At 40.1% G+C, this 16,660-nt stretch overlaps 1 protein-coding gene across 1 annotated transcript in view; it reads left to right on the top strand.

Moving 5' to 3' along the window:
* The window catches only part of itprid1 (ITPR interacting domain containing 1), a 69,813-nt gene that overhangs the window by 14,102 nt on the left and 39,051 nt on the right, over positions 1 to 16,660 (top strand). The window lies entirely within an intron of this gene.

The following is a 16,660-nucleotide window of genomic DNA, read 5'->3' as shown; positions in this document are numbered from 1 at the left end:
GATAAAGAGGGTGGAGAGTGGGAGCAAGTAGGAAGAGGAGGAAGGGGTAAAGGGGAAAGTGGGAGAAAGAGAAAGAAAGAAGATAAAGATAGTGTAGAAGACACAGAGAGTGAGGGACAGGAAGATTAAGAGAGGAATAGGAAGAAGGGAAACTTTAATGTTGTAGTGAGATTTAAAGGTGAAGGAGGAGTTAAAAAAAATGGATCCCTTAAAAATTACAAAAATAATCAGAACACAAGTAGGACAAGTCAAATACGCTAAAGTGTTAGGAGATGGAAACTTGCTAATCGGGTGTAACACAGATACACAAGTAGAAAAAGCTCGGAAAATGGTGAGTGTAGGAAATCTAAAAGTTACAAAAACAGTGAGAGTTGGAGAGCAGCGAAGTTTTGGATGTAAGGGCGTGATAACAGGGGTTCACCTTGGAATCAGTACGAAAGTTGTAATAGAAAACCTAAGAATAAGAAATACAACAGTTAAAGATGTTAAAAGAATGACAAGAGGACCTGAGAAAAAGAATCAGAAACAGTGGTTGTAGAATTCGACGCAAAAACTATCCCAAAAGAAATATATTTTGGATTAGTAAAATACAGTGTTAGAGAATTATATATATTATTATATATTATAATAATGATAATCCTTCAATGGAATGCAAGAAGTCTAATTGCTAATGGTCAGAAATTTAAACAATTCATCTATAGTCAGCAGGAAAAAACAGAAATATTGTGCATACAGGAATTATGGTTAAAACCTAATTTAGATTTTATTATCACAGGATACGTAGCAATTTGAAGGGACAGGGAAGAAGGGGTAGGAGGTGGGTGTGTCACGTTTGTTAAAGAGGGCATTCCTTACAGGATTATCAATATTGGAGTTGAGATGGAGACTATTATAATAGAAATATGGATAGACAAGAGAGAGTGGGCAAAAATAATTTTTTATAACCCATGCAGGAAGTTAGATATGAAGAAACTGGAAGAAATGGAGGGCAAGAGCAATGGAAATACAGTGTGGTGTGGAGATTTTAATGTTCATAATACATTGTGGGGCAGTGAGAAAATGACAGTAATGGAGAAATAGTAGAAGAAATGTTAGATGGACAGAATCTGGTTTGTGTGAATGATGGAAGAGGGACAAGGATAGATGTAAATACGGGGAAGGAGTCGGCTATAGACCTGACAATAGTGACCAATGTATTAGCACCACTGTGTGAATGGAATGTGTATCAAAAAGGGACCACAGGAAGTGATCACTACCCTATATATAATAAAATAACTAAAGCGACAGTACAGGACACGGAGAGAGTAGGGGGAAGATGGATCTTAGAAAAAGCTAATTGGATAGAGTTTACAAAGGAAAGTGTAAAAATCTGGATCAGGTTAATGATAACATGGAGGTGGAAATGATGGAGAGGGACATAAAGCAGGGGATCATATCAGCAGCAAACAGATATATACCTAAAAGTTCAGGGAGAAAGAAAAAAAAGTTAGTACCATGGTGGGATGAAAAATGTAAACAAGCAATAAAGAGTTAGTTAGCGTTCTGGTTAGCGTTTAAGTTAGTTAAAAGATACCATAACTTTCAACATTTGATTCAGTATAAGCAAGCGCAAGCAATGGTAAGGAAAACACTAAGACAAGCAAAGAGGTCATATTGGAGGAAATTATGTGGATCTATTGGGAGCAAAACGAAGATAGGAGAAGTATGGGGAATGTTGAGGAAAATGGGTGGGGATAGGAAGGATTGGACTTATCCAGTCCTGAGTTCTGGAGATGAAGTGGCTATAACTAATAACGAAAAGGCGGAATTAATGATTAAATCTTTTGTTGCGGTGCACAGTTCAAATAATTTAACTGAGGAGGGAAGAAATGGCAGGAAGAAAACTAGAGACAAAAACAGGGAGGTGTTAAAAAGAAAGGAAAGTAGAGAAAACGAGTTAGATATACCATTTACAATTAGAGAAATGAAACGAGCAATAGAGAAAACAAGAAGGAGTGCGCCAGGTAAAGATGGGATATGTTACACTATGATCAAACATTTAAGTGAGGGGGGATTAACAAAGATATTATCATTATTCAATAAAGTCTGGAAAGAGGGGAAAGTACCACGAAGTTGGAAGGAGGCAATAATAGTACCAATTAGGAAGCCGGGGAACGATCATAGCAAAACAATAAATTACAGGCCTATTGCACTAACATCACATATATAGATAAGATAATGGAAAGAATGGTAAATGAAAGGCTGATGTATTATATAGAAATAAGGGGATTGGTGACTAGATATCAGAGTGGGTTTAGAAGAGGTCGGAGCACTATGGATCCAGTAGTATGCATTGAAGATGATATAAGAAAAGCACAAGTATATAAAGAAACGTGGCAGCAGTGTTTTTTTATGTGGAAAAGGCATATGACATGTTGTGGAGAGAGGGTTTGCTAATTAAAATGCATCGAATAGGAACTGAGGGAAACATGTTTAACTGGACTATGGATTTTTTAAAGGAAAGAGTTATACAAGTTAAAATAGGGTCAGAGGTGTCAGAGAGCTATATGGTAGAGAGTGTGATAAGTCCAACGTTATTTACAATAATGATAAATGATATATTCAACAGTATACCAGCAGGAATGGGAAGATCTTTGTTTGCAGATGATGGGGCATTATGGAAGAGGGGAGGCAACATAGATCACATAGTTAAGAAACAACAGGAAGGGATAGATCAAGTGGAGAAATGGGGAGAAGAGTGGGGTTTTAAATTTTCAGTGGAGAAAAGTAAAGTAATGTTCTTCTCAAAAAAGAAAATGAGTGAAAATAAAAAGTTAAACTTGTATAGAAAGAACTTAAAGAGAGTAAACAGCTTTCGATTCTTAGGAATGATTATGGACTCTAGATTAACATGGAGAGAACATGTGAAGGGAATTGTGGAGAGAAGTAAGAGAGTATTGAATATTATGAGGTGTTTGGCCGGATTAGAGTGGGGTGCTGATTTTACATCTTTAAAATATATACATAGCATTAATAAGGTCTAGAATAGATTATGGCAGTGTGGGATATGGATCGGCAGCAAAATCAGTACTCTTGCAATGAGATATAATCCAAGCCAGAGCATTAAGAAATTGTCTAGGAGCAATAAAAACAGCACCAATATGTTCCCTACAGGTTGAAGCAGGAGAAATGCCACTATGGCTCAAAAGAAAACAGCTCATAGCCAACTACTGGGTAAATTTAAAAGGACACAGAGATGAATATCCAGCAAAGAGAGTTCTGGAGATGTGCTGGGAAAAGGGAAAAGGGGAAAGAGGAAAAAAAGAGTTTTGGGTGGGTCAGTGAGGGTTTAGCAGAACAACTAAAAATACAATATGTGGAATTCAGTCCAACAGTTCTTTGGACAACAATACCAAAATGGATGTTACAAAAAAAATGTAGACTTAAAAATGTGGAACAGATCAAGGAAAGAAATAAAACAGCAGATCTAATACAGGAATTGTATAACTATGTGGAGGAAAAATATGGAGAATATATGTACATATATACAGATGGGTCCAAAGAACAGGCAACAGGAGTAACAGCAGCAGCAATGGTGGTTTCCATTTATGATGGAACAATTTCAAGAAGAACATCAGATCATTTAAGTATATATGCAGTGGAATTATGTGCAATATTGCTAGCAATAGAATGGATGGAGGAGGTGAGGGATAGGAGAATAGTTATATGTAGCGATTCCTTTTCATCACTCTTAAGTATTAAAAACGGAACCGCAAAAACACATCAGGAAATTTTATATGAAATACAGTTTAAAACATCCAGGTTAATACAACATGGGAGGGGAATAGTGTTCATGTGGTTACCAGCGCATATAGGAATAAAAGGAAATGAAAAAGCAGACAAAGCTGCTAAGGAGTAAAGAAAGAGGTAGTGGAAATGAAAGTAAAATGATCAAAAACAGAAGGGAAAAGTTGAGTATGGAAATAAATAAACAATCAGTGGAATCAATATTGGAAGAATCAGGAAAAAGGAAGACATTTATATAAATTACAAAGTGTAGCAGGAGAAGTAGGCTGTTAGGGACAGAACAGAAGAGAACAAGTCATTATTAGCAGGATAAGAATAGGACATTGTAAACTGAACAATACACTTAAGATAATGGGGAAACATCCAACTGGGTAGTGTAGCTGTGGGGAGAGGGAGACAGTGGAACATGTGATGATAGCATGTCCCAGATATGGAAGGGAGAGGGAAATAATGAAGATAGGGCTGATAGGGCAGGAATAACAGAATGTAATTTGAAAAATATAGTAGAATCTGCTAAAACTAAAGAAGGGAGGAGAATAACTATAGGATTCCTGGTAAATACTGGAATAATTAAAACAATATAGAAAAGAAGAACTAGAAAAAGAAATCTAGTCCAATAGATGGCAGCATATGCAATACCAAGGATGCCAGCTGCCATTAAAAAACCAAAGAAGAAGAAGGAAAAAGAAGAACGGTGAAGACTATGAGAAATTAAATTGTTGCCAAGAGGACTTCCCATGATGCTGAGCTACAAGATGGCAGCCGAGTTTTAGTGCACCCCAACCGACACAGAAAATAGCCCTAAAAAAGTTGAAAATACCCTGAACAACGAGTTGAAGTAAATATGACGGATAATAGGGCTAATAAGGGAACATATAGGAAGACCAGAAGCACCGCAGTGGTAGGAGATTAGGATGAATGGCCTCCACTAAATCACCCTGGCCGAAGTAATTCCCCAACACTGCACAGAGTTTTAGTGCTCCCCGACCGACACAGAAAACAGCCCTAAAAAACTTGAAAATACCCTGAACAACGAGTTGAAGTAAATATAACGGATAATTGTGACCTGTACTCATATGATCCCAGACAAGTTGCTTATGTTTATTTAATATCCTATAGCAGATTATTTTATTTTGGTCTCAGAAAGAGTTTACTGGGAATTAAGTCATTTTTTTTTAACTCCAAAGGACATAACCTGGATCTGAGACATTTAAAAGAAAAAAAGACTAACACATAACATGAGACTAAATGGGACCAGTCTCTTCTAGGTTTAGTTAACTATTTTGATTTTGAACTCTGAACGATCAATCCTTGAAGTAAGACTCAGATACTACATAAACTGAGAAATGGGGTCACGAGTGTAGCCTCTGTCTTGAATTAAGGGATTTATCAGGAAAAAAACAAAACCAAAACCAAAAAAAACAACAAAAAAACATAAACACTTATGGTAACCAATCAAAGTCTCCTATAGCTATCTATACAACCCTGTCGGGACACGGAAACGCAAAGGGCATGTCAAAGACATGAGCCCATCTTCCAGGGCTCCTCTCTCTACGAGGAGAGGAATTTCCCTCAAGGAGTGCTTAAACACCAGAAGCACCCGAAAGGCTTGATCCGATCGAGCCACATCGATGGAGGCAACAAACACTAAAGCAAATAAAGAAGACTAATTTAGATGTAAGTTATTTCTACATTTGTACAAAGTTTTGTTCATTAAGTTCATAAATGTTTTTGGGATGTTTAAGATCTTAAAAAACACAGCACAACACAGGGAGAAAGACAACACAAATAACCTGCAAAATACATGACAGACAACCAAAATATTAAGATTATTTCATATAATATAAATGGAATCCTGAATCCAGTGAGAAGAAGTAAGATTCTGAGTAAACTGAAAAAAAGAAAAAGCACACATTACATTGTTACAGGAAACGCACCTGAACTCAACTGAACATGAGAAATTGGGGAAGCTGGTGTGTGTTCTACTCATCATAAAAATCTGGTCATAGAAGAGGTGTAGCCACCCTGAAAAGACCCTAGAGATTAAAGATAAAGAAGGGAGATACTCACTGAAAAATAGAGGGCACTGATGTTGCAATACTGATTACGTTTATACCCCCCCCCGGCAGTAATATAGCATAGAATCTATAGAAAAATATTTGACTTAATGTCAGAAGCATCTGGCATTCTTATTTGTGGAGGGGATTGGAACATTTGAATTAACTCAAGGCTTGACTCTTCTAAAATGTTTACACAAATCTCAACCCATAAAAAAATTAAGATTCTCATGTCAGAACTTGGGCTGATTGACCTATGGTGAGATGTTCACCCATCAGAGCGAGACTACACTCATTATTCTAACCCACACAACGTGTACTCGAGAACTGATTACTTTTTCATTTATAAGAGGGACAGATAGAGTACAGCAGTGTGACTTATCTGATCATACCCCTATTCTATTAACAATTCAAATCAACAACGGCTCAAGAAATACACTATGGAAACTAAACTCCAGTATCCTTAATGATCAGCAATTCAAAACACAAATAAAAAGAGAAATAGAACAGTTTTTACAAGAAAACAACAATAACGAAGTTACTTCAGAAATAGTATGGGATACACTTAAAGCTGTCTTCAGGGGGAAAATAATCTCATATTGTGCAAAAAAAAAGAAAGAAAGACAAGAAAGTTTAACAAAATTAAATAGAGAACTGGAGGAGCTTGAGGCAAAACACAAAAAGGACCCAAATCGGAATAATATGTTACAACTAAAAGAAACCAGGAAGGCGATAAATGCCTGGTACACCCAAGAAACGCAAAAAAAGATGTTCTTCACAAAAAAAAAAAATTCTATGAGACGGGCTCAAAGTTCGCAAAGCTGTTAGCAAGAAAACTACAAAAACAGAAAGCAGACAGCACTATTCACAAAATCAGGGATCCAATTACGAAGGACTTGGTATATAAAAGAGAGGAAATACAATCAGCCTTTCAAAAATATTATAAAGAACTATACTCCCAATCACAAAAATATTAGAACATTCTTGAACTGTCTTAACCTACCTATCTTAAACAAGGAGCAAAATAATGAATTAACGGCAGAAATAACAGAAGAAGAGCTAGACAAAGCCATATCAAGGCTAAAAACCAACAAGTCACCCGGACCAGTCGGATTCTCATCCGAATGGTACAAAGCCTTCAGGACCAAACTAAAACCACATCTCCTTCATATATTCAATAAAGCTTTAAAAGAAGGAAAAATCCCACCAACATGGAAGGAGGCCACTATAACAGTCATACCCAAAGAGGGATGAGATAAATTATAATGCGGCTCGTTCAGACCAATCTCAAGTCTCAATATCGATTACAAACTATACACATCGATTCTCGCAAAACGAGTTGAAAAAGTTCTCCCCCAGCTAAGCCATACAGATCAGACTGGATTTGTTCCACAGAGACAAACACACAACAGTATAAGACGATCACTACATGTATTAAGCTATATTAAGGAACAAAGATTACAGACTGATCTACTGGTCAGTTTGGATGCAGAGAAGGCTTTCGACTCAGTGAGCTGGGGGTTCTTATACCTGGTCCTCGAGAAATTTGTCTCTCACAAGAATTTTGTTAATGCAATTAATTCATTATATAACGACCCTACTGCCAGAGTTAAAATAAATGGGCATCTATCAAATATCATTAAATTAGAATGTGGTACAAGACAAGGTTGTGGGATGTCACCGCTTCTTTTTGCACTCTTCATAGAGTCGCTAGCCCAATGGATCCGGCAGATAGACAACATCAAAGGAATTAACATAAATAATGACGAACACAAGGTGGTGATATACGCAGATGACATCTTGGTGTACCTAACTGAACCATCTAAATCTCTCCTCGAATTATTTAAATTACTAGAACAGTATGGTAAATATGCAGGATACAAGCTAAATATCCAAAAGACACAGATTTTAAAACCCATTAATTTTAATTACAACCCACCAATAGAACTCCAAAGGAGATTTCATTTGAAATGGGACCAAGAAGCAATAAAATACCTGGGAATATTATTACCAAAGGATATAACCACAATTAAAAAAAATAAACTATGACCCCCTTATAGACAAATTAAAAGCAGATATTGCAAGATGGAACTCAAACCCATTCATGAGTTTAACACAAATCACAATCACAAATCAATTAAAATGAACATCCTTCCTTGGATTTTGTTTCTATTTCAGACTCTCCCCATCAAAATTAATTCCCAACAATTTAATGAGTGGGACAAAATTCTCTCAAGATTCATCTGGCAAGGGAAAAAACCGAGGGTAAGATTTAAAATGTTGCAACTTCCCAAAAAAGAAGGAGGAACGGCAGTCCCACATGTAATAAATTACTTTTACTCAACTCAGATCAAGCCATTATTAAATTATGTAATCAAGAATATAATGCAAGATGGACGGATATAGAAAAAACCTTAGTTAAGGATTCCCCAATTCAAGCAGTGATAGGTAATGAGGAAATAAAACAAACAATAAGCAAACGAAAAAACCCATGGCTGAAGTTCCAATTTAAAATCAGGAACACAATCAAAACAGATTACAAATTACTGGATAAATTATGGTTAATCAGATGGATTGCATATGACCCTGATTTCAAACCAAACCAATTATACCTCAGATTTAAAACCTTGTTAGGCAAAGGAAACTCAACATTCTATTCACTTAGAAGTAAAGGAACACTAATAGACTTCCAAACTAAGAAAAAAAAAACTTTTTTACCTGTGCAAGAAAGGTGGTTTCATCATGGTAATATGTTGTACACGGTTGTTTCCTCTTTTCAGTAAAGCTGCGGTTTATGTGGAGCAGTAAAATCATTCTCTACTTTTGAAAGTGACTCAGTACTCCACTATTAGACTTTGTTCTTTTGACAAACAGTTACTTTCTTTAAAGTGTATTAGATGCTTCCAATGTTTACTGTACCTTGCAATGAATACAAATTGTAAATTAAAAAAATAAAACCCAAATTTGAAAGAAAATGTATTAAGTCAATATTTCAAATACTCACTAGACGAGTTTCGCTGAACTCTGTTCTTGGAACCCCAGTGGCAGCGATCCAGGACGTGTTTCCGGTTAGCCCTCTTGTCTCACGAATTAATTGAGTTTTGGAGGCTGGAAATGATCTATTTCTCCAGGATGGCCTGTCACTTTCCGTGCCTCGACCTGAACGGCTGCTTACGGGGTCCTGCCAACAACACCAAATTGTTATGGAAGTTTTTCGCGCTTCCTTCCTTATACCTCTGATGATAAATTAAATAGAGAACTTTTCTTTTTCTGCCAACCGGCTAAGTTTTATTTTTCGTTGCAAGGAAAAAGATCAGTCCACACCATTCAGCGGCAATGGTATGAAAAGATACAAACAAAAGGAACCCAGAGCATTTATACCTGAGGGGGACCCTGTTCTTTGGGTGTGCATTGTTCGACATCATCTCACACCTGGCAGGGAGAGCAAAGGCGTAGGCTACAGCAGAGTGGCATCCAGGATCCAGGATATGCAGCACCCTTCATGAGTTCATGGAAGGTCTTTGCAAGACCTTCGACCCAGTGTCCACAGATCAGGAGAAGGCGAGACAGCTATGTGGGCTGTGGCAGGGAAAGGAATCAGCGTGCGACTACGTCATATGCTTTCGGACCCTGGCGGCAGGGAGCGGATGGAACTCCACAGCACTCTACAAAGTTTTTCTGAAAGGTTTGTCTAACCCTATTCTTGAAAGACTTCTGCCCCTGGATCTCCACTCAGATCTCGACTCTCTCATCGCCCTGGCCATCCAAATGGGTAACCGCCTGGGAGAATTCAAGGCTCTCCAAGGAGGGCGCCCGCAGAAGCCACGCTACTTCCAGCACCACACCGCCGCCTCCTGGTCTCCTCCTGAATGGTCATCGCCCAATCGGAGCCGAACCGCCCCTCTTAGTGAAGAAGAGGAACCCATGCAAATGGGGCGTGCTCGGCTCTCCCCGGAGGAGCGACAGCGCCGTATGAAGGAGGGTCGGTGCTTCTACTGTGGGGAATCAGGTCATCTTGTCTCTGTCTGCTCCGCCAAATCTACTGGGTTCGGTAACCGAATCGCAGCATCAATCCCCACTGCTCGCATTCTGACCCGGTCCAGGTAAAACACCACACCACAGCCATCACCATGAGCACACTCATTGACTCAGGCGCAGACGAGAGATTAATGGACTAGAGTTTAGCCAAAAGACTGGGGTTGGAAGCCAAGGCTCTCACATCACCCATTAAGGCCAGTGCCTTGAATGACAATGAACTGTTCACAATCATCCAGACCAAAAACCTGTAGCCCTAACCATTGGTGAACACACGGAACATATAACTTTCTTCTTGTACCGCTTCACCACACGCACCTTGGTACTGGGACACCTTGGTACTGGGACACCCATGGTTAGTTAAACATAACCTACGTATGGACTGGCCTATGGGCAGGGTTGTTGAGTGGGGCAGAGAGTGTGACGGGAAGTGTTTAAAGGAGAAAGCACATACACCTCCTGTTTCCATGTTTAACACAGTTTCTGCTCATCCCATCACAGACTGCCAGTACCCATACCTTACCATCGTTCCTTCCTGCTATCACCACCTCAAAGAGGTCTTTAATAAAGTTATGGCCACGTCCCTTCCTCCGCACCCTCCATATGATTGCAGTTCGACCTCCTTCCAGGCTCCACAATCCCCAAGGGTCGGCTGTATTCTGGACGCCAGGCCATGACGGATTATATTGAGGCTTCACTGACGGCCGGCCTCTTCCGCCCATCATCGTCACTGGTTTTTGTATATAAAAACGATGGTTCCTTGAGATCTTGTATTGACTATAGCCCACTCAATGATATCACAGTCAAGAACTGTTACCCGCTTCTCCTCATGTCCTCTGTGTTTGACCAGCTCCAGCAGGCAAAAGTATTCACCAAGCTGGATCTATGCAACACTCACCACTTAGTTCACATCAGGGAGGGGGACGAGTGGAAGACCGGGTTCAACACCCCTAGCGGACATTACGAATACCTAGTCATGGCCTTTGGACTTACAAATGCTCCAGAAGTATTCCAAGCTATGATCAATGATGTTTTAAGAGATTTTCTTGACCAGTTTGTTTATGTATATCTAGATGATATTCTGATTTACTCACCTGACATTGTTTCTTAAAACCGTCATGTTAATCAAGCTTTGCAAAGAATACTTGATAGTCACCTGTATGTCAAAGCTGAAAAAAGTGAATTTCATGTTAACACCATCTCCTTCCTGGCATTGTGGCCCCTGGAAGGGTCGAGATGGACCTGGCCAAGGTCAGCGCTGTGGCCGAATAGCCAACCCCAGACAATCGCAGAAAGGTACAGCAATTCCTGGAATTTGCCAACCTCTACAGCTGCTTTATCCGGGGTTTCAGCTCCATAGCGGATCTTCTCCATCCGCTTACCTCTCCTCGGGTTCGGTTCTTCTGGTCTCCGAAGGCGGAGAGGGCATTCAACGAGCTCAAGTGCCAATTCACCACCGCACCCATTCTGACTCTTCCAGACCCCCAGCGACAATTCGTGGTGGAGGTGCATGCATCCAACGACGGGATTGGGTAGTTCTGTCTCAACGGTCAGAGGACGGGAACCAGGAACTTTTGGCTGTGAAGGTCGCATTAAAGGAATGGAGACATTGGCTGGAGGGGGCCCTGCACCCATTTATTGTGTGGACAGACCACAAGAATCTTGAGTATATTGGGCATGCTAAAAGGCTAAATTCTTGCCAGGCCAGGTGGACCTTGTTCTTTAACAATTTCTGTTTCACGCTATCTTACAGGCCAGGGTCCTCGAACATTGAACCAGACACCCTGTCTCAGCTCTACGACCCTGAGCCCCTTGCCAAGGAATCTGGTTAAACATAACCTACGTATGGACTGGCCTACGGGCAGGGTTATTTAGTGAGCCTTTTCATAGCCCATTGATTTCTCTGACCTGGAGACTCATAAGTGGTTTAATAAATAAACTAACTTATTCTGAAAACCCTGCGCCTGTGTTCTGCCGATTTCTGACATTACCTCTTAAATGTGTCCTGTCTACGGATTGCTGTGTGAACAGCTCACGCTGCTGAAGTGACCGGCATGTGCAGTTTATCTTTGATAACATCACGCCCATAGACCAGCTGTCAGGGCCTTCAGGAACCAGGACACAAATGCAGGGTTGGTTCAGATGCAGAGAGATGTTTATTAAATAAACAGAGCTCAGCAAGGCAAGGCAAGGCAAGTCAGGATGAGGATCTCTGTGAAACTCCTTGAGCGCTCTCCACAATAACTATGGCTGAGGAGATTGCTGCTATGAAAGTTATCACACATAAACCGCTCCACTCTGGGAGGAAAACAAAGGGCTCTTTGAATATAACAAAACAAAGACACGCTCTCCTAATGAGGCAGATTTAACAAAGGATGCTCTTTAAAAAACCGAGGCACTATGAAACTTTAACTATAAACTTAAAGCACTCCTTTAACGGCAGCATGACAGATCTAGCAAGAACAAAAACAGAAAACGCTCCACTAGAGGAGGAACTATGAACATTAACCTTAAACGAACGCAAAAGCGCCACTAAAGGAGATGACTATGAAAGGTTACAACAGAAAACACTCCAAAAACGGAGGAACTAAACGAGCCTGTGAAACTTATCGTGATAAATAAATAAACTATGGCTAGGAATAAATTACAAACAAGATAGCTCTGCAGGGGGATCGTTCACTGCAAGCTCGAGGAATCTATGGCTGTGAAATCTATGAAAACTATGGATCAAGAGGCTAGTCATGAGGCTCATGGAAAGAGACAACATACTGACACAAGACAAGGGAGACACAGACTATTTGAACACGAGGGACCAAGGGGAACAGGTCGAAACACTTTCAATCAGGGAAGACAATCAGATGCTTGACACGGGAGGAAGGGCAAGATACCTGAGACGAGAGGGAAGTTAATATTTCAAAATAAAACAGGAAATGACGAGACAAGACATGAAACAGAACGTAAATCGTGACACCAGCCACTATGGTGTTTACAGAAGCGACCATAGCAACAGCAACCGGTACTGCAGGACTGTATGGCTAAATGCTAAATATCAGGGCTCTCAAGTCTCACCAGACACATGCATTTCAAGAAGTTCTCATGCTCATATGCCCCACATGGTATTTCTCACTCTGAAAAAAAATAAACATCTATATTATATAAATTTCTCTGTCGCGCCACTATCGCTATTGAAATGGCAGGAAATAAGCACATCTCCCATGAGTCCGAGCAGAGCAACACTAATAATAATATAAGTAATGAAAAGACTTCATCACATTTGTCAGCGCCTCTTCCCAAGACTTTCAAGAGACACATTGTGCAGGAGATCCATCTCCTTAAGAAAGCGAATGGGAGTGGGGCTATATTGGGTAGCAACGGGGGCGGGTTACCGCACCTTGGTCAACCTGTTTGGCATGGCAAAGTCCTCCGTTTGCGCTATTGTGCATGACTTCTGCAAAGCTGTGCACCAGGTCCTAATACCCCAGGGAGACAGTGCAACGCGGGTCAGAATGACGTCAAAGTCGCAGTAAATGCAACCTGGCTGTTCAGACTGCAGTCGCATTTTAGAAAAATCAGATATGTATCCCATTCAGTATCACATTTAAAAGTAGCCTGATTCTGATTCGAAAATGTCATTCAATGTGACTTGTGCTGTTCACACTGCCAAAAGCAAATCGGATATGGGTCACATATGAGTGAAAAAATTGGATTCCGGTCACTTGTAACGGCAGTCTGAACGTAGCCAAAGACTCACAAAATCACAACATTCAAAAATCTCAGGAGGAACAAAGGGGGGCAAGCTGAACACTCAGTCCCAATCTTCCCTGAATGAGTCCTCTTCAAAGCCTTTTGAAGAAGCAGGTGTCAGATAAGCTGTCATGATTGGTCCAGTGGCCCAAAGCTGGTGACATAGATTTTTCACAGGAAGGAGGCTGACCAAAGGTTCCAAACAGCCAGTCCTCAATGTGTGTTGCCATACTCAAATCTGCATGTAGGGAAGCTGTACCATTTCCTTCAAGGCCAAGGGCCGTAACAAAGAAGATGGGGAGGTATCACGATTTGACATCTGCTCATTCACTGTTAAACAACATGTTCATCTTAATGCTTTTGCAAACCATAACAGCCTGCTTTTGGTTGTTGGGAAAGGTTTGGAGCTGAAAAAAATGTAGTTTGCTTGTGGAATAAAATTAGAATTACTTTTTTATTTAGATAGAATTTCAAGGAGTGCAACACACTAAGTAACAATCAATTATACTTAGGTAATAAAGCTTAAATCATTTCCTTTTTGGCTACTAATTTTTTCCATTTTATTTTATTAAAGTTTTTGTAGTGTAAACCAAGGGTTCCCCAACCACTGGACCATGAAGCAGGACCAGTCTTTGAGTGGTCAGACAAAAACATTTATAGATGAATAATAAAGAAATCATATAGGCATTTTTTTATACTGCATTTTTTGCAGTGATGACATTGAAAACAGCAAAACGGCGGCTGTAGCTCAGGAGGAAGAGCAGTCGCCCACCAATCGGAAGGTCGGTGGTTCGACTCTGGCTTCCCCAGGATACATGTCGAAGCGTCCTTGGGCAAGACACTGAACCCCACGTTGCCCCCCCCAGTGTATCATTGGGGATATGAATGTGTGAATGATTAGAAAGCACGTAGTTATGTATATCTTAAGACGCCGTATGAGTGTGTGTGAGTGGGGTGAATGCGGCATGTAGTGAAGCGCTTTGAGTGGTCAGTTAGACTAGAAAAGCGCTATACAAGTACAAGTCCATTTACCATTTTCTCATGATATTCTTGTCACCATAACTAAAACTCAGTATCAGTCTCAACATATGTTGGTGTCTACATGTCAGTCTGGGCTATCTGTTACTTGGAGATTTCTTGTTTCTTTTGTATGTGTATGCATGTTTACAAGCATCTGAAAGCGAACAGCAAAATGATACATAACAGAAATACCATGCATGGTGGGACGTTCAAATACCCTGTCTGGGTGTCCAGTTCTGATTAGCAAAGACTTCAAAGGTTAGAGTGTGACTTATGCTAAGGTGCCAGGTTAATCAAAGGAGGATGGTTAAGTTTGTATGCAAGATCACAACCAACATAAACTCATGTCAAATTAACCTTACTTTCGAACAGGGGCGGATCTAGAAAAATATGTATGGGGTGGCAAGAGGGGGCAGGAATTTTTGAGGGGTGGCAACATATGGCATATATATATATATTATTTATAGTATGTACACACTACACAAGGGTACGGGCGCCATTTACAAACTCATACAGACAAACTTAGTTTGTTTCTGGACAGTTTTATAATGTATATACAAAAGAGACAATACCGCTTCATGTTCAGCAGGATTTACACCATTGTCGCATTTTAAACTTTTTTCCCCACACATTTTAGGTTTTATTAAAGTTGATATCAGATTGTCTCAGTTGCCATGACAAACATATAAATACAGAAATTTTCAGATTCTGTTGAGGTCATCATTTCATCATCTTCTCCTGGCTCCTCCCTGGAGGGTCTTAGGGAAACTCTCCCACATTGGCTGCACTCGCACCTCATATATAGTCTTGGATATGTCTAGAAGATGGAGGGGAGGAAAGATTTAAACTGCATTACATCTGAACTAATTATAAAATACAACTAGTAAAAATATAATCAATTTGGAACTGTCATTGATTAGTTATAACCATCTGACTGTGTTAACACACACTAACATTTTAGCCAGGAAGAGTATTTTTTAGCTTAATTTGTTTAATTTTGGAATTTAACCTGAGCAATAGATCTAAAATACATTGTACACAAAATATTAAAACTCTGTCCCCATCTCATCACACTTTCAAGTTTTATATTTAAGCAAACATGAATATTCATATTTATCTAAAGAAGTCTAAGCAATGTCTCTTAAATACACCTTATAGCAAAATGTAACTTAGAATACTATGCAGCACCAATTTCCATACCATGTGGACCAGCTCGACTGGAGATCGTTGGTGATGGCTCGGGCACTCTCCTTTCCCTTTCACTGCATGACATATTGTGTCTCGCTTTCTCCTTCTTCATCTTGATGATGCTCTCCTCCCTCCATATCTTCATTACTGTGGTGTTCCCACACCTCCGCATGTCCCTAGTCGCCTTGGCCTTGTATTATATCTCTCATTATATCTAATGTCAGAACTAGGCTAGGTCACCTAGCTAACATTATGTATTGTTAGCGAAATAATGTCTTTCAACCTGTTTTTTATCATCTCAAAATCAGAATCGCAACTATACTAGCACTGTGCTTTCATTATAATTAAATTTCTTGATAGATAGTTAATCAGTTTTACCTCTTTGGTCCCGTGTTTCCTTTCCTCGCGACTCTCGGCTCTCTCGCTTCGCGCCATTCAGTTTTCCAAACAAAGCAATCTCTTGCCGCACTGTATCATCGGCACTGGTGTCATCGCGTGCTGCATTCACAATAGTCGGACATTGGAGATGTGAAATTGGCCATGGCCATTTAATTCGTTGCTGCCAACTGGGGTGGCACTAGGGGTGGCAAGGCTTTCGTTTAGGGTGGCATTTGGCACCCTATGCCACCCCGGTAGATCCGCCCATGCTTTCGAAATGTTAACACCATGAAACCTTGGGAAAGACAAGTCAATATAATGCACCTTTAAAGGGCTGCAGGAGAAGGGCAGGGAAACCTCTGTCCTCAGAGGTCTAGCAGGAAAGAGGACGAGCAAGCTGTCTGAATGGGTTTTACTGAGTGAATCAGGAGGAGTGGCTACCTGGAAAGGAA

This window comes from Leuresthes tenuis, unplaced genomic scaffold (genome assembly GCF_036924035.1).
Source record: "Leuresthes tenuis unplaced genomic scaffold, fLeuTen1.0.hap1 SCAF_24, whole genome shotgun sequence".
NCBI lineage: Eukaryota > Metazoa > Chordata > Actinopteri > Atheriniformes > Atherinopsidae > Leuresthes > Leuresthes tenuis.
The sequence above is the reverse complement of the archived record's forward strand: the minus strand, read 5'-3'. Positions and strand labels throughout refer to the sequence as shown.